General features: G+C 36.3%; 1 long non-coding RNA gene across 1 annotated transcript in view; it reads right to left on the bottom strand.

Annotated features, from left to right (window-relative positions):
- Nucleotides 1–10,416, bottom strand: part of LOC145664745 (uncharacterized) — a 43,763-nt gene extending 33,347 nt beyond the window's left edge. The window contains exon 1 of the long non-coding RNA XR_014127515.1: nucleotides 10,333–10,416. This is a non-coding gene — a long non-coding RNA (uncharacterized LOC145664745). The remainder of the gene's footprint in view (nucleotides 1–10,332) is intronic.
- Between the last annotated feature and the right edge of the window lie 9,124 nt (nucleotides 10,417–19,540).

Below are 19,540 nucleotides of genomic sequence, written 5' to 3'. Positions count from 1 at the left end.
TGAATTGAAATTAAATATTTAAGCTTTACGCCCCACCGTTATGTTGACTAGGCAAAAGGGGACGGTGGTGATGAGAAATGAATGAAATAGTGGAATGAAGGAAGTGGAGAAAAAACGGAAGAACTCTGAGAAAATCCACACACGGTGTTTTGCAACCACGAAGTTCACTTGGCGCGGGCTGGGATCGAGCCAATTAGCTCTGCACCAAAAGCGATCACCCTACCAGTGAGCCACCGCTCCCTAAAAATCGCACTTGACTCATGGGGCCTTTAGTAAATCTCCATATTCCAAAGCAGAGGGCACTCTTGTACTTTGAAAGTACTATCATCCTTCCCTGACTGATATACAGTTCTAAAATAATGTAATAAGCACAGCAATGAGAAATAGAATCATGGTGTGTCTAGATTTAACTATTTAAATATTTAATTTGACAGTATGTTCACATAGGACTACGATACAAAAATAAGCGGACGGAAATTCTTATCTCAAAATGTGGACACGTTCGCATAAATGAGGACGTATGGTAGCTCTAGCTTTGACTATCAATATTTTATAGACAAATATTATAGATATAGCAGTAATCATGTGTAATCCAATAGGTCAGTAGCTGTTACTGAACACCCTTAATTAGATTATTGCCAGACATATGTAGTTATTGTCTTGTCTCATGCTAGGGATTAAAGCTTAAAACGGACAGACTATACGCAACCATACAACCATACATATGCACACACGACGCACGTGCTCGTATATACAATGTATTTCCAAACTCATAATATTTGAAGTCATATTTACTTACAAAACCAAGCCATATGTATGTGTAAATGGAAAGGAAATTTTTGAGTTTTACGTCCCACGGTTATGCCGATTAGGCTAAAGGAGACGGTGATGATGAGTAATGAATGAAATGGTGGAATGAAGAATGTAGGAGGAAACGGAAGAACCCCGAGAAAACCCACGCACACGGTGTTTGTCCACCACAAAGTTCACTTGGCGGGAGCAGGGTTTGAACCCGAGACCCCTAGCACCAGAGGTGAACGCTCTACCACTGAGCCATATATGTTTGTGTGAATGTATGTGTCATTCATTGGAGATGGCCCCCTCAAAGTTTTCTTGGACCTTTCATTTGACCCCTTCTGAAAAATTATGGCTACGGTACTGGTCCCGGGTGGTTTTCTACCTTCAAACTTCACCGGATAATGAGCTGCCGATGAACATCATCCCTTATACGTGACGGGCTTAGATACTAGTAATGACGCGAAATATTTATAAATAAATAAATAATTTTTATCACTAAGCTATCGTGCCCCAATTCCATATGATATACAGGTCGGTACATTAGTCATTACAGATGTCGGCCCATACATGAATTTTACCACCACCATATTGAATATTTTACTCACATTTGTGGGACAATTACGTTTTTGATGTTTCTCTCTAGATGTGCGTGTGTCGATTGTCGGACTGCAAATTAAACCTTGCCACCTGCAGGAATACAAATCTAGTCATCACGAACCATTCGCAATGTTCTGCAGCCTAGGTTCTAAGACTCGATGCTGTATTGTAGATACAGAAGAAACGGCTTTTGGGCATGAATATCACCTCCCTGTAGTCTGTTGCGTATGGGTTTACTTGGTATTCTGTTCCCCGTTGCCATACAAAGCTTACATTGTAAGTCAGTTGAGTTTGTCGCCTACTCCGACGGGTCTATAACATTAAATAATAGTCGTCCCTTGCTGTTGCTGTCATTGCGCTTGAATGGTCTTCTCTTAGACTACATACAACGATTTCTATCTTCATATCGTCGATTGGATTTTCGGGAAAATGGCATATCAATTATTGATCTACTCGTTAATACGAATCGAATGATACCCATCTCGTTCCTGTCGACAACTGGTCCCCATTGCCCAAAATCACGAATTTTTATTAGTTTCCCGGGTTAAAATATGATTTTCGGGAAAATGGCATATCAATTATTGATCTACTCGATAATACGAACCGAATGATACCCATCTCGTCCCTGTCGACAACTGGTCCCCTTTGCTCAAAATCCCGAATTTTTATTAATTTTTCGTTTTAAAATTGAATTTTCGGGAAAATGGCATATCAATTATTGATCTACTCGTTAATACTAATCGAATGATACCCATCTCGTCCCTCTCGACAACTGGTCCCCATTGCTCAAAATCCCGAATTTTTATTTATTTCCCGGGTAAAAATTGAATTTTCGGGAAAATGGCATATCAATTATTCATCTACTCGTCAATACTAATCGAATGATACCCATCTCGTCCCTCTCGACAACTGGTCCCCATTGCTCAAAATCCCGAATTTTTATTTATTTCCCGGGTAAAAATTGAATTTTCGGGAAAATGGCATATCAATTATTCATCTACTCGTTAATACGAATCGAATGATACCCATCTCCTCCCTGTCGACAAGTGGTCCCCATTGCCCAAAATCTCGAATTTCTATTAATTTCCCGGGTAAAATTTGAATTTTCGGGAAAATGGCATATCAATTATTGATCTACTCGATAACACGAATCGAATGATACCCATCTCGTCCCTGTCGACAACTGGTCCCCATTGCCCAAAATCTCGAATTTTTTTTTAATTTCCCGGGTAAAAATTGAATTTTCGGGAAAATGGCATATCAATTATTGATCTACTCGATAACACGAATCGAATGATACCCATCTCGTCCCTGTCGACAACTGGTCCCCATTGCTCAAAATCCCGAATTTTCATTAATTTCCCGGGTAAAAATTCAATTTTCGGGAAAATGTTATATCAATTATTGATCTACTCGTTAATACGAATCGAATGATTCCCACCTCGTCCCCGTCGACAACTGGTCCCCATTGCCCAAAATCCCGAGTTTTTATTAATTTCCCGGGTAAAAATTGAATTTTCGGGAAAATGGCATATCCATTATTGATCTACTCGTTAATTCGAATCGAATCATATCCATCTTGTCCCTGTCGACAACTGGTCCCCATTGTCCAAAATCCAGAATTTTTATTAATTTTTCGGGTTAAAATTGGTTTTTCGGAAAAATGGAATATCAATTATTGATCTACTCGTTAATACGAATCGAATGATACCCATCTCGTCCCCGTCGACAACTAGTCCCCATTGCTCAAAATCCTGAATTTTTATTAATTTCCCGGGTAAAAATTGAATTTTCGGGAAAATGGGATATCAATTATTGATCTACTCGTTAATACGAATCGAATGATACCCAACTCGTCCCTGTCGACAACTGGTCCACATTGCTCAAAATCACGAATTATTATTAATTTCCCGGGTAAAAATTGAATTTTCGGGAAAATGGCATATCAATTATTGATCTACTCGTTAATACGAATCGAATGATACCCAGTTCGTCCCCGTCGACAATTAGTCCCCATTGCTCAAAATCCCGAATTTTTATTAATTTCCCGAGTAAAAAATTGAATTTTCGGGAAAATGGCATATCAATTATTGATCTATTCGTTAATACGAATCGAATGATACCCATCTCGTCCCTGTCGACAACTGGTCCCCATTGCTCAAAATCCCGAATTTTTATTAATTTCCCGGATAAAAATTGAATTTTCGGGAAAATGTTATATCAATTATTGATCTACTCGTTAATACGAATCGAATGATTCCCACCTCGTCCCCGTCGACAACTAGTCTCCATTGCTCAAAATCCCGAATTTTTATTAATTTCCCGGGTAAAAATTGAATTTTCGGGAAAATGGCATATCAATTATTGATCTACTCGTTAATACGAATCGAATGATACCCATCTCGTCCCTGTCGACAAGTGGTCCCCATTGCCCAAAATCCCGAATTTTTATTAATTTCTCGGGTGAAAATTGAATTTTCGGGAAAATGGCATATCAATTATTGATCTACTCGATAATACGAACCGAACGATACCCATCTCGTCCCTGTCGACAAGTGGTCCCCTTTGCTCAAAATCCCGAATTTTTATTAATTTCCCGGGTAAAAATTGAATTTTCGGGAAAATGGCATTTCAATTATTGATCTACTCGTTAATACGAATCGAATGATACCCATCTCGTCCCCGTCGACAACTAGTCCCCATTGCTTAAAATCCCGAATTTTTATTAATTTCCCGGGTAAAAATTGAATTTTCGGGAAAATGGCATATTAATTATTGATCTACTCGTTAATACGAATCGAATGATACCCATCTCGTCCCTGTCGACAACTGGTCCCCATTGCTCAAAATCCCGAATTTTTATTAATTTCCCGGGTAAAAATTGGATTTTCGGGAAAATGGCATATCAATTATTGATCTACTCGATAACACGAATCGAATGATACCCATCTCCTCCCTGTCGACAAGTGGTCCCCATTGCCCAAAATCCCGAATTTCTATTAATTTCCCGGGTAAAATTTGAATTTTCGGGAAAATGGCATATCAATTATTGATCTACTTGTTAATACGAATCGAATGATATTCATCTCGCCCCTGTCGACTACTGGTCTTCATTGCCCTAAATCCCGAATTTTTATTAATTTCCCGGGTAAAAATTGAATTTTTGGGGAAAATGGCATATCAATTATTGATCTACTCGTTAATACGAATCGAATGATACCCATCTCGTCCCCGTCGACAACTAGTCCCCATTGCTCAAAATCCCGAATTTTTATTAATTTCCCGGGTAAAAATTGAATTTTCGGGAAAATGAAATTTCAATTATTGATCTACTCGTTAATACGAATCGAATGATACCCATCTCGTCCCCGTCGACAACTAGTCCCCATTGGTTAAAATCCCGAATTTTTATTAATTTCCCGGGTAAAAATTGAATTTTCGGGGAAATGGCATATTAATTATTGATCTACTCGTTAATACGAATCGAATGATACCCATCTCGTCCCTCTCGACAACTGGTCCACATTGCTCAAAATCCCGAATTTTTATTAATTTCCCGGGTAAAAATTGGATTTTCGGGAAAATGGCATATCAATTATTGATCTACTCGTTAATACGAATCGAATGATACCCATCTCCTCCCTGTCGACAAGTGGTCCCCATTGCCCAAAATCCCGAATTTCTATTAATTTTCACGGGTAAAATTTGAATTTTTGGGAAAATGGCATATCAATTATTGATCTACTTGTTAATACGAATCGAATGATATTCATCTCGCCCCTGTCGACTACTGGTCCCCATTGCCCTAAATCCCGAATTTTTATTAATTTCCCGGGTAAAAATTGAATTTTCGGGAAAATGGCATATCAATTATTGATCTACTCGTTAATACGAATCGAATGATACCCATCTCGTCCCCGTCGACAACTAGTCCCCATTGCTCAAAATCCCGAATTTTTATTAATTTCCCGGGTAAAAATTGAATTTTCGGGAAAATGAAATTTCAATTATTGATCTACTTGTTAATACGAATCGAATGATACCCATCTCGTCCCCGTCGACAACTGGTCCCCATTGCCCAAAATCCCGAGTTTTTATTAATTTCCCGGAAAAAATTGAATTTTCGGGAAAATGGCATATCCATTATTGATCTACTCGTTAATACGAATCGAATCATACCCATCTTGTCCCTGTCGACAACTGGTCCCCATTGTCCAAAATCGAGAATTTTTATTAATTTTTCGGGTTAAAATTGGTTTTCCGGAAAAATGGAATATCAATTATTGATCTACTCGTTAATACGAATCGAATGATACCCATCTCGTCCCTGTCGACAACTGGTCCCCATTGCCCAAAATCCCGAGTTTTTATTAATATCCCGGGTTAAAGTTGCATTTTCGGGAAAATGGCATATCAATTATTGATCTACTCGTTAATACGAATCGAATGATACCCATCTCGTTCCTGTCGACAACTGGTCCCCATTGCCCAAAATCACGAATTTTTATTAGTTTCCTGGGTTAAAATATGATTTTCGGGAAAATGGCATATCAATTATTGATCTACTCGTTAGTACGAACCGAATGATATCCATCTCGTCCCTGTCGACAACTGGTCCCCTTTGCTCAAAATCCCGAATTTTTATTAATTTTTCGTTTTAAAATTGAATTTTCGGGAAAATGGCATATCAATTATTGATCTACTCGTTAATACTAATCGAATGATACCCATCTCGTCCCTCTCGACAACTGGTCCCCATTGCTCAAAATCCCGAATTTTTATTTATTTCCCGGGTAAAAATTGAATTTTCGGGAAAATGGCATATCAATTATTCATCTACTCATTAATACGAATCGAATGATACCCATCTTGTCCCTGTCGACAACTGGTCCCCATTGTCCAAAATCCCGAATTTTTATTAATTTCCCGGGTAAAAATTGAATTTTCGGGAAAATGGCATATCAATTATTGATCTACTCGTTAATACGAATCGAATGATACCCATCTCGTCCCTGTCGACAACTGGTCCCCATTGCCCAAAATCCCGAGTTTTTATTAATATCCCGGGTTAAAATTGCATTTTCGGGAAAATGGCATATCAATTATTGATCTACTCGTTAATACGAATCGAATGATACCCATCTCGTCCCCGTCGACAACTAGTCCCCATTGCTCAAAATCCCGAATTTTTATTAATTTCCCGGGTAAAAATTGAATTTTCGGGAAAATGGGATATCAATTATTGATCTACTCGTTAATACGAATCGAATGATACCCAACTCGTCCCTGTCGACAACTGGTCCCCATTGCTCAAAATCACGAATTATTATTAATTTCCGGGGTAAAAATTGAATTTTCGGGAAAATGGCATATCAATTATTGATCTACTCGTTAATACGAATCGAATGATACCCATCTCGTCCCCGTCGACAACTAGTCCCCATTGCTCAAAATCCCGAATTTTTATTAATTTCCCGGGTAAAAATTGAATTTTCGGGAAAATGGCATACCAATTATTGATCTACTCGATAATACGAATCGAATGATACCCATCTCGTCCCTGTCGACAACTGGTCCCCATTGCTCAAAATCCAGAATTTTTATTAATTTCCCGGGTAAAAATTGAATTTTCGGGAAAATGGCATATCAATTATTGATCTACACGTTAATACGAATCGAATGATACCCATCTCGTCCCCGTCGACAACTAGTCCCCATTGCTCAAAATCCCGAATTTTTATTAATTTCCCGGGTAAAAATTGAATTTTCGGGAAAATGGCATATCAATTATTGATCTACTTGTTAATACGAATCGAATGATACCCATCTCGTCCCTGTCGACAACTGGTCCCCATTGCCCAAAATCCCGAAATTTTATTAATTTCCCGGGTAAAAATTGAATTTTCGGGAAAATGGCATATCAATTATTGATCTACTCGATAATACGAATCGAATGATACCCATCTCGTCCCCGTCGACAACTAGTCCCCATTGCTCAAAATCCCGAATTTTTATTAATTTCCCGGGTAAAAATTGAATTTTCGGGAAAATGGCATATCAATTATTGATCTACTCGTTAATACGAATCGAATGATACCCATCTCGTCCCCGTCGACAACTAGTCCCCATTGCTCAAAATCCCGAATTTTTATTAATTTCCCGGGTAAAAATTGAATTTTCGGGAAAATGGCATATCAATTATTGATCTACTCGTTAATACGAATCGAATGATACCCATCTCGTTGCCGTCGACAACTAGTCCCCATTGCCCAAAATCCCGAGTTTTTATTAATATCCCGGGTTAAAGTTGCATTTTCGGGAAAATGGCATATCAATTATTGATCTACTCGTTAATACGAATCGAATGATACCCATCTCGTTCCTGTCGACAACTGGTCCCCATTGCCCAAAATCACGAATTTTTATTAGTTTCCTGGGTTAAAATATGATTTTCGGGAAAATGGCATATCAATTATTGATCTACTCGTTAGTACGAACCGAATGATATCCATCTCGTCCCTGTCGACAACTGGTCCCCTTTGCTCAAAATACCGAATTTTTATTAATTTTTCGTTTTAAAATTGAATTTTCGGGAAAATGGCATATCAATTATTGATCTACTCGTTAATACTAATCGAATGATACCCATCTCGTCCCTCTCGACAACTGGTCCCCATTGCTCAAAATCCCGAATTTTTATTTATTTCCCGGGTAAAAATTGAATTTTCGGGAAAATGGCATATCAATTATTCATCTACTCATTAATACGAATCGAATGATACCCATCTTGTCCCTGTCGACAACTGGTCCCCATTGTCCAAAATCCCGAATTTTTATTAATTTCCCGGGTAAAAATTGAATTTTCGGGAAAATGGCATATCAATTATTGATCTACTCGTTAATACGAATCGAATGATACCCATCTCGTCCCTGTCGACAACTGGTCCCCATTGCCCAAAATCCCGAGTTTTTATTAATATCCCGGGTTAAAATTGCATTTTCGGGAAAAAGGCATATCAATTATTGATCTACTCGTTAATACGAATCGAATGATACCCATCTCGTCCCCGTCGACAACTAGTCCCCATTGCTCAAAATCCCGAATTTTTATTAATTTCCCGGGTAAAAATTGAATTTTCGGGAAAATGGGGTATCAATTATTGATCTACTCGTTAATACGAATCGAATGATACCCAACTCGTCCCTGTCGACAACTGGTCCCCATTGCTCAAAATCACGAATTATTATTAATTTCCCGGGTAAAAATTGAATTTTCGGGAAAATGGCTTATCAATTATTGATCTACTCGTTAATACGAATCGAATGATACCCATCTCGTCCCCGTCGACAACTAGTCCCCATTGTTCAAAATCCCGAATTTTTATTAATTTCCCGGGTAAAAATTGAATTTTCGGGAAAATGGCATACCAATTATTGATCTACTCGATAATACGAATCGAATGATACCCATCTCGTCCCTGTCGACAACTGGTCCCCATTGCTCAAAATCCAGAATTTTTATTAATTTCCCGGGTAAAAATTGAATTTTCGGGAAAATGGCATATCAATTATTGATCTACTCGTTAATACGAATCGAATGATACCCATCTCGTCCCCGTCGACAACTAGTCCCCATTGCTCAAAATCCCGAATTTTTATTAATTTCCCGGGTAAAAATTGAATTTTCGGGAAAATGGCATATCAATTATTGATCTACTTGTTAATACGAATCGAATGATACCCATCTCGTCCCTGTCGACAACTGGTCCCCATTGCCCAAAATCCCGAATTTTTATTAATTTCCCGGGTAAAAATTGAATTTTCGGGAAAATGGCATATCAATTATTGATCTACTCGATAATACGAATCGAATGATACCCATCTCGTCCCCGTCGACAACTAGTCCCCATTGCTCAAAATCCCGAATTTTTATTAATTTCCCGGGTAAAAATTGAATTTTCGGGAAAATGGCATATCAATTATTGATCTACTCGTTAATACGAATCGAATGATACCCATCTCGTCCCCGTCGACAACTAGTCCCCATTGCTCAAAATCCCGAATTTTTATTAATTTCCCGGGTAAAAATTGAATTTTCGGGAAAATGGCATATCAATTATTGATCTACTCGTTAATACGAATCGAATGATACCCATCTCGTCCCCGTCGACAACTAGTCCCCATTGCTCAAAATCCCGAATTTTTATTAATTTCCCGGGTAAAAATTGAATTTTCAGGAAAATGGCATATCAATTATTGATCTACTCGATAATACGAATCGAATGATACCCATCTCGTCCCTGTCGACAACTGGTCCCCATTGCTCAAAATCCCGAATTTTTATTAATTTCCCGGGTAAAAATTGAATTTTCGGGAAAATGGCATATCCATTATTGATCTACTCGTTAATACGAATCGAATGATACCCATCTCGTCCCCGTTGACAACTAGTCCCCATTGCTCAAAATCCCGAATTTTTATTAATTTCCCGGGTAAAAATTGAATTTTCGGGAAAATGGCATATCAATTATTGATCTACTCGTTAATACGAATCGAATGATACCCATCTTGTCCCTGTCGACAACTGGTCCCCATTGCCCAAGTCGTCCCACTGACTGCTACGGCTTGAACTATTTATTGTACGCATACTTCCGTATAAATGCACGCACGTTTTTTCACATGGACACCATTTGCTAAACAATTGTTTAATGTATATAAAAAATCACGTTTATATTTAATAATAAATTAAGCACAACACATAAAATCATGTACATATATATCAAGAATCACGAAAACCACAGGAATAGAAAGTTGAAAATATATTATCCCTAGTGGAAGCGACCTGTTTTATGAATTTGTAAGCAGATACATACTAAATAATACATAATAAAAGCATATACATACTAAATAATTTATTGCTAAAAATATTAAACTTACCTTTATAAATTCTTCTTATTATAACACATATTTAATGTTTGCACATAATAGCACTTGTAAGCGGCGTGTCTGGTTAGAATGAAGAGAACAGGAAGTGACTCAACTTCCTGTAGCAGTGTTGGTAAATCTTAATACTTTGTGTTTAGTTAGTGAATGGTAATGGAAGATTTTTGATTTAAAGAGATTAATAAATAAGCAATTATTATGAAATGGGAGTGGTTTTTTGATATACTTTATTTACAAGTGCAGAAAAAGTATATGTGTTGCCTAGTTTGTAAAATAAAAATAAATGAAAATGCTTTAGGTCAATTTGTATTGTAGCCTGTAGGAATATGAGCCGATTCACTACCCTTTATGATATTTAGACTGCAAGCCACAGACTATAATGTGACACATTTGCTTATTTTATGGATTTTGCGATGGATTATTTACGCAAACTAGAATGCGAAGACAATTTAGTAAGACACAATGTGTTAGTAACAGAGAAAAAAGGGGGCAAACTAAGAATAGTTAAAGTCTATTTAGGTGGTAATCAGGGGTTAGTTACGGAATACTAAAGATAGGCAGGGGCTAATTAGAGTATACTAAAGATAGTCAAGGGGGTAGTTACGGAATACTAAAGATGGTCAGCGACTATTTAGGGGCTAAGTAGGGTATACTAAAGATAATCAAGGGGTAGTTACGGAATACTAAATATGGTCAGCGACTATTTAGGGGATATTCAAAGGCTAGTTAGCCCATAGTAAGGTTAATCAAGGAATAATCAGGGGATATTAAGAATACTTAAAGGCTAGTTAGCCCATAGTAAGGTTAATCAAGGAATAATCAGAGGATATCAAGAATAATTAAAGGGTAGTTAGCCCTTACTAAAAATATTCAAGAACTATTAGGGGATACTTAAAGGGTAGTTAGCCCATACTAAGGATATTTAAGGACTATTAGGGTATATTTAAAGGGTAGTTATCCCATAGTAAGGATAATTAATCAGTATTTAGGGGATATTAAAAATGCTTAAAGGGTAGTTAGCCATTACTAAAAATATTCAAGGACTATTAGGGGATACTTAAAGGGTAGCTAGCCCATACTAAGAATATTCACGGACTATTTAGGGGGAAGCTTAATTATAGAGTGCGGAATGAGGACTTTTTTTGCGATACTTAGTTTGAGAATAAATATTGCGGTGGCGCGCAGTACAGAATGAGGGCCTTTTGTTTTGGTATAGTTAGATTGAGAATAAATTTTGCGGTGGGGCGCAGTACAGACTGAGGGCCTTTTCTTTTGCTATACTTAGTTTAAGTATAAATTTTACGGTGGGCCGCAGTACAGAATGAGGACCTTTTGTTTTGGTATATTTAGTTTGAGAATAAATATTGCGATGGACAGAATGGGTCTTAGGATATTTTGCAATTGAAACAATACCACATAGATTTGTACTGTTATTGGAAACACGTATAGAATGTGAATCGGAAAAAAATGCACAGAGACGTGTTGTTTTATGAACCCGTTTGCAGACGACTTAATACTATACTGAATGCTTTTGAATAAGGCCGCTAGGTGGCAATACTTACCACATGATTACGTCAAAACATGCGTAAACTTGTTTAATGTAATGACACATATAATAATATAATATTCCGTTTTAATATCATTTTATTGTACGCCGTTGGACCTAACGCGTTGTTTATCCTTGACTTATTTTAAAATAATTATTACTAGTGCTAATAGTAGTACTGAATTTAGTGAAAATATTATTACTGTTTTACAGTGTGTGGACCCTCCAGTTGCAGAATAAACATTAGCGAGGCCATTTTTAACAGTTTTTGAAGAACAACTAAGAATTAGAAGGTGAGTGTATTTCATAATTATTATTATTAATATATTTATTGAAAACACTTGGTAAACAAGACTTTTTTAAAACCAATTTAATGAACACTTTTTGAGCTGAGCATGTTTTTTAACCATTAATTATTTAACCAACACTTAGTAAACAAGATTTTTAAAAGTAATTTAATGAACATTTGTTTAGCTGAGCTTGTTTTTTTAACCAGTAATTAATAAACAAGTTTTTTACAGTTTTCAAAGCAAGTTATTGATTATTGCCTGTTTTGCTAGATTTTTTTATTACATAGAACTCAAAATCTTGTCTTTTTTTTGTTTTAGATGGATTTCCTGTGTTCAACTGGTGAGTTCAATATGATTGATGAACTTTTCCTGCATGAAGTTTTACGCGGGCTTGATGACTATTCTCGTGTCTTCAGTACGTGGAAGGCGATAATGGAGCTGCAGCGATTAGGTCATCGAGCCAGTGTAAGATGTGAGGCTTTACTACACGCTCTTCGTGCTTTAGAAGGTAATGACCTTATACTTTTAAATCATTGCGTTTCAGCCGCCGATGTGCTTGAGTTATTTGTACATGGATTTTTTCGTAACAAGGAGTTTTACAATTATGCTCAAGACAGATTTATGTATTTAATGGCGTGCGGAGAAGGGCAAATAGATAGAATAAATAATACAGAGTTATCCAATTTTTTTGATTTTGGTTCGCGATTTGTTTTGGATGAATCTTTAATTCCATCTGAATCACCCATAACTGTGACCCCTCAAGAAAATTATAACTTGAGTGATGAAGACTTGGCATTTTTAGATGGAGTAAATCTAAATTCCGATGAAGAACGAGAAGTGAGGAGATTGGTTAAAAATGTGGACGATGCTGTGGTTAAACCCACGCAACAAGTCCAGGGACAAAATCCTGTATACAATCAATCTTGTGTACAGGATAATCATGGTTATGGGGACCAATCTGATCCTCAACCTGGACCCTCACATGCCCCTGACCCCGTGTTTGTTGGATATGGGAGCAATAATAAGAAAAGTACAATTAGTACTGATTGTAGTGCTAGTGGTAGTACTAGTAGTAGTGGTAGTGGAAATAATAATGAGGGGGAAAATCAGAGTAATAATAACTTCGAAGTAGTAAGAGAGAGCAGAAAACGGTTTCGTAAGTTTCACCTTACGGGCCATGAAATCGCGGTTAGACCTGTGGATAATGAAAGACGTATTGATAATCCACAGGCCTATATTGAAAGCTTATTTAATTTTGCATTAGAACATGTGTTATCTAATGCTCGCCCCACAGATTATATTGGACTATACATTGATAGTAGCAATAGTAGAAATAACAAGTCTGTATATGTTCCATTTAGAAGAAAACCCGATTTTTCTGCTCAAACTGTCCTTTCCTCAGTTGAACGAGTTTTAAATTCAAATGAGGATTTCCTTTTGGGGCATGAGGTATTGTTTCGCTTCCATGTAGCGGAGAGTATGCATGGAAACGGAAGAAATGCAGCAAGTGCTGTTGAAAAGTATTCCAAACATCAAGATTATTTGGAAAAGCGTTTAATACGCATAGAAAACAATAATATGTACTGCCTTCCCATGGCAATTGTATGGGGGATTACGAAGCACACCGCAAGTAAGCAAAGTTTATATAAATTAAAAACAAGAGATTATGATACATGGGTTCTTAAAGCAGAAGTTCTCTGCGAAATGGCAGGAGTTGACGTTAAAGCAAAGGGTGGATGTGATTTTAAGGACCTGGATTTGATACAATCATATTTAAGTGGTGAGTATCAAATTGTGGTGTATGAGGAAGATGAAAATAATGACCGGGAATATATAGTACGTTACCCGGGAGAGTATGCAGAGAATAAAATCTTTATTTTTTATAGGAGAGGTGACACTGTTGGCCATTTTGAACCCATTCCATACATTAAAAAATTACTTGGTAAATTGAAGTATTGCTATTATTGTTTGCAAGCATATAATGGGTTAGCATATAAACATAAGTGTGAAACTCACTGTTCTCTTTGTGAATGCAAACACGAACGAAATTATGATAGTGATAAAATTAAATGTAATGCGTGCAATAGAGAGTTTGCTGAGGGTACATGTTTTCAGAATCATAAGAAATGTAATAAAGGCGGGAAATCTGTGTGTGATAATGTTAAGATCTGCAATAATTGTGGTATTATCTTTGATAACAGGCGTCGAAAATCAAACCATGTGTGTGGTGAACATTTTTGCACGACTTGTCGTAAGCATGTTGATATTACTCACACATGTTTTGTACAACGACAAGAGCCTGTACATACTGATAGGTTTATGTACATTGCATATGATATAGAAACGATGTTAAAGGCACCAAATGCGCGCGGTGAAAGGGAACATGTGGTAGTACTTGTATGCTGTAAGCATATTTGCCACAACTGTATGAATAAAGGTATCGATGAGTCCTGTAAAACATGTGGTGATAATAATGGAAATCGTTCGTTTTCTTTTAAGACAATGACGGACTTTATTAACCATGTTTTGGCAGACCGACCTGACTTTAGACGTATAATTTGTATTGCACATAATGGTAGCAGATATGATGGTCTTTTTTGCCTTAGAAATCTAATAGAAGAGCAGCATCTTATTCCTAATGTGGTAATTCAGGGTCAGAAAATTTTTAATATTAATATTGGTAATCGAATTTTCTTTAAAGATTTTTATTTATTTATTGGTTGTAAATTATCTAGACTTCCCAAAACTTTAGGCCTGCGCGGAAATTTAAGAAAGGGAGATTTCCCCTATTTATTTAACACCGAGGAAAATCAAAATTATGTTGGTCCCTATCCCCCACTTGAATTCTATGACCCTGAAGGACGAAGCACCGAAGAAAAACAAGAATTAATAGCCTGGCACCAAGAACGTGCGGCAAGTGGCGAGGAGTTTAACCTCGAAAAGGAAATGCTGTCTTATTGCGAAAACGATGTTAGAATTCTAGCAGAAGCGATCATCAAATTTAGTGACATTATTGAGGAGAAAACGAATGGTTTGCAATGTTTCATGACATCATCCACCATTGCAGGTCTTGCAATGCGTACATATCGTACTTTGTACTTACCTGAAAATACTATTCCCGTAATTCCCGCGTTGGGTTTCCATCATAAGACAAAGTATAGTACTAAAGCTATGCAATGGCTTATGTATATGGAAAAACAATTAGGGATAGAAATCCAGCATGCTAGGAGAGGTGGGGAAAAGTATATTGGTAGGTACCAAGTTGATGGATGGCATGAGGGACTCAACGCTGCCTTCGAATTTTATGGTTGTTACTGGCACTCGTGCCCGCGTTGTTACCCTTTCAACCGTAACGACATTTTACATGACGCTCAAGACTCATGCAATACAATGGAAAAAAGATATGAACAAACAATGCTCCGCCGGAAGTACCTAAAACGTTTAGGTATAAACCTATACGAAATCTGGGAATGTTCTTGGGATGAAAAGGTAAAGACGGATAAGGACGTACAAAGGTTTATTAAAGAACGTTGTACTAGCCTGCCTGATTTCCTTATTCCCAAGAATTGTTACAATGGTGGACGCACTGAAGTGTTCAAATCTTTTGTGAATTGCACGGGTAATGAGAAGTTATGTTACGCCGATATTACTTCGTTATATCCATATGTGATGTCACGTAAGCCTATGCCCGTTAAATCACCTAAGATACATACGGGGCCGGACTTTCCAGATGTGGAAAGTATTCATGGTGTAGTAAAATGCACTATTTTGCCGCCGAAAAACTTATATTTTCCGATTATTCCGTATGTGGCTGGAGGCCGATTACTTTTTGGTTTATGCCGGACATGTATGGAAGAGGAAAACACTGATGATTGTACTCATAGTGACAATGAGTGTGCTATTACAGGTACGTTTTGTACTCCAGAGTTACACCTGGCTCTTCAAAAAGGGTACAAAATACTCGATATACATGAAATATGGGAATTCGAACTCATGGATCCTGAAGAGGGGAATTCAGGTGGTTTGTTCGGAACTTATGTGAATTCCTTTCTTCAGATGAAGCAGGAAGCCTCTGGTTTTCCTGCTTATTGTAAAAATGAAGGAGACAAGCAAAAATATATCGAGGACTATTATGCCCATGAAGGCATACAGTTAAATTATGATAACATTAGGACGAACCCGGGATTGAGGCAATGTGCAAAACTTTACCTCAATTCATTATATGGCAAATGGGGACAGCGCACTGATATGTCACATAGTGTAATCGTTAGTGACGAAGTTACGTTCCTTAGGTATTTAACGTCGGCAAGGTATGAAATTCAAAGTGTGGTCCCAATTAATGATGATCATTTAATTATCACATATAGAGATAATGAAACTGAAAATGTCCCACTGGAATTTTCAAACGTTATATTAGCTGCCTTTATTACTTCGTGGGCTAGACTTGAACTATATAAATTACTAACGACTGTAGGACCAGACAGAGCCATTTACTGTGACACTGACAGTATTATGTATATACAGAAAAAAGATGAGGAACCTTTGTTACCACTTGGAAACTATCTGGGTGATCTAACAGATGAAATTCCAGAAGGTTGGGAATTTACAACCTTCTACGGTCTAGGTGCGAAAAATTATTGTTATAGGCTAATTAATGCCAAAGGGGATGTTCGGCACATACTCAAAATTAGGGGGATAACACTAAACGATAGGACCTCTCAAAAAATTAACTTTGAGAGTTTCTATAAATTAGTGTCTGGACAATTAGAGTCCACAGTAATAGAAAACCCAAATAGTATTGCGCGTAAACCAGGGTTCCGCATCTTTAGTCGTACAGAGACTAAGACACACCGTGAGGTAAATAAAAAACGTAAACGTGTTGACGAAGATGACGTGACTGACGATATACCAATAACAAAACGGGCGACTTTACCTTACGGATATAGGCCCACGAACGAGTAAATGTGACTTGTGTGAATGTTTTTTTTCTTTTTTAACCAGTTCGTTTTTTATGGAAACTCTGCTTTTATATTCTTTTGTTTCTTTGGAAACTTCCTGTTAAAATTGAATGTAATTATGTTAAAATTTCCAGTGGAAAGTCGTTAATTATTTGTTGGACTGCTTCTTATAGAAGTGCATTGTTAATTATTTTTTCCTTCGCTTCTTATAGAAGCTCGTTGTTAATTATTTTATTGTTCTTTCGCTTCATTAGGAGCTTATTGTTAATTATTTATTTGTTTGCTTCTTATAGAAGTTCAGGACAATCGTTGATTGTTTTCTTACAAACCTCTATCTCTTTTCTTTTTAAATGTGTGAGTGTATATAAAGCAAAAGCTCTATTGCATGCATTCATTTGAGTACAACATGTTAAAGTTTCAACATCCCTCTACCATTTTAATTGCGGGTCCATCAAGGGCAGGAAAAACATGTTTTGTAAATCGATTACTTAATGAACGTGATCAAATGTTTAGTATAAAATTTAATGATATTGTTTGGTGTTATGGTGCAGTAATACCAAACCTGGATGCACATGCAAAAATACGTTTTGTAGAAGGAATCTCTGACATGAATAATTTTGAAATTAAAGAAAATTCATTATTAATACTTGATGATTTAATGTCAGAAACTAATGGCGATGTTGCTAATTTATTTACAAAGTATGCACATCATAAAAAGTTGACTGTTATATTTATTATTCAAAATTTATTTCCAAAAGGAAAACATGCACGTGATATGAGTTTAAATGCACATTATATTATAGTATTTAAAAATCCTCGTGATAAATTACAAATACAATATTTAGCAAGGCAAATTATGCCTCGATATAGTAAGGAAATTGTGAATGTATTCGAAGAGGTAACACGTGAGCCTCACACTTATTTGTTATTTGACCTAACCCAAAAAACAAACGATGCATTGCGAATACGTACAAATATTTTTCCTAATGAAATCATGCATGTATACGCCAACATAAAAGACATGCATACAGAAATTTTTATTTAGTTGCTATCAAGATGTTGAAGGTAAAACAACACTACAACACGCTCCGTGCTCTGTGCAAATGCAAAAATACAAAACGAAAACAAATTTTACAAAATGCTTCAGGGGATTTAATAAGAACAATTTCTCAAGTAGCTAAAAACACAATAAAAGGAAACATCCCTTTAAATCCTCGTCAGAAGCAACGATTACGTAGACATAAAAAGATCTTGCGCGCTTTATCTCAGCAGCGTACTGCATTAAAGAAAAAGAAGAGGTTGTTACTACAGAAAGGTGGTGCACTTTTACCATTAATTTTGGGACCACTTCTAGCAGCAGTAGGCAGTAGTATTTTTAGTCGATAATTATGTCAGAATTACGTAAAATGATTTTAGTTCCTGAAAATGCAATACATGAAATTCAGTCCAATCTTAAATCAATAGATTCACATCAATCACGTTTAGATGAAGAAATGAATAATATTTTAAAACGTCATGATATTAGTGTACAACAAAAATGGAAATTATATCAACAAGCTTTGCATCGTTACTTACAGTATACATCTTCTTCTTCTTCACATAAACCTATTACATTACCTGTTATTCAGGATGAACAAAAAGAAGAAGAAAAATTATCATCACTTGCTTTGCAACAGGATAACAATACTTCTATTTTACCATTTGTATCAGACATTTTACAATCAGTACCAAAAACACTACGTAGGAAAACAGATCTATTATTAAAGCAGTTAACAAATTCTGATAAAATTCAGTGGGATAAGTCTGGCATAGTCCGTATCCAAGGAAAAACAATACCTGGTTCAAATATTATAGATTTAGTAAATGATGTTGTTCGTACAAGAAAATATTCAAGAAATCCTATAGGTATTTATGAATTTAAAAATTTATTAGAAGATCTTAATGTTCCTAAAGAATTTATTGGTACACCAGCATCAAAACTGAATAGTAGTAGTAGTAGTAGTAGACAACGTATTCGTAAAATAAGAAAATCATCCAGTCCTAAAGCAGTATCTAATTTATTTAAACATTGGAAAGAATATAGTATGTAAAAAAAATGACAAAGTTATCAAAAATATATTATGATTATTCAAATCCTAATTCTTTATCAAGTATACAAACATTACATCGTAAAACAAAATTATCTAAAAAGAAAATTAAAAATTGGTTAGCTTCTCAAGATGCTTATACATTGCATGCACCAATTCGTAAAGTTTTTCAACGGAAAAAGTATTATGTTAGTGCACCAAATGAAACATTACAAATGGATTTGGCAGATATGCAAAACATTGCAAAGTATAATAATAATTATAAGTATATATTATGTTGTATTGATATTTTTTCACGTTATGCATATTGTGTCCCCTTAA

This window comes from Thermobia domestica, chromosome 11 (genome assembly GCF_964235325.1).
Source record: "Thermobia domestica chromosome 11, izTheDome1.hap1.1, whole genome shotgun sequence".
NCBI lineage: Eukaryota > Metazoa > Arthropoda > Insecta > Zygentoma > Lepismatidae > Thermobia > Thermobia domestica.
Note: the sequence above shows the minus strand (reverse complement) of the source record. Positions and strands in the feature narration are given on the sequence as shown.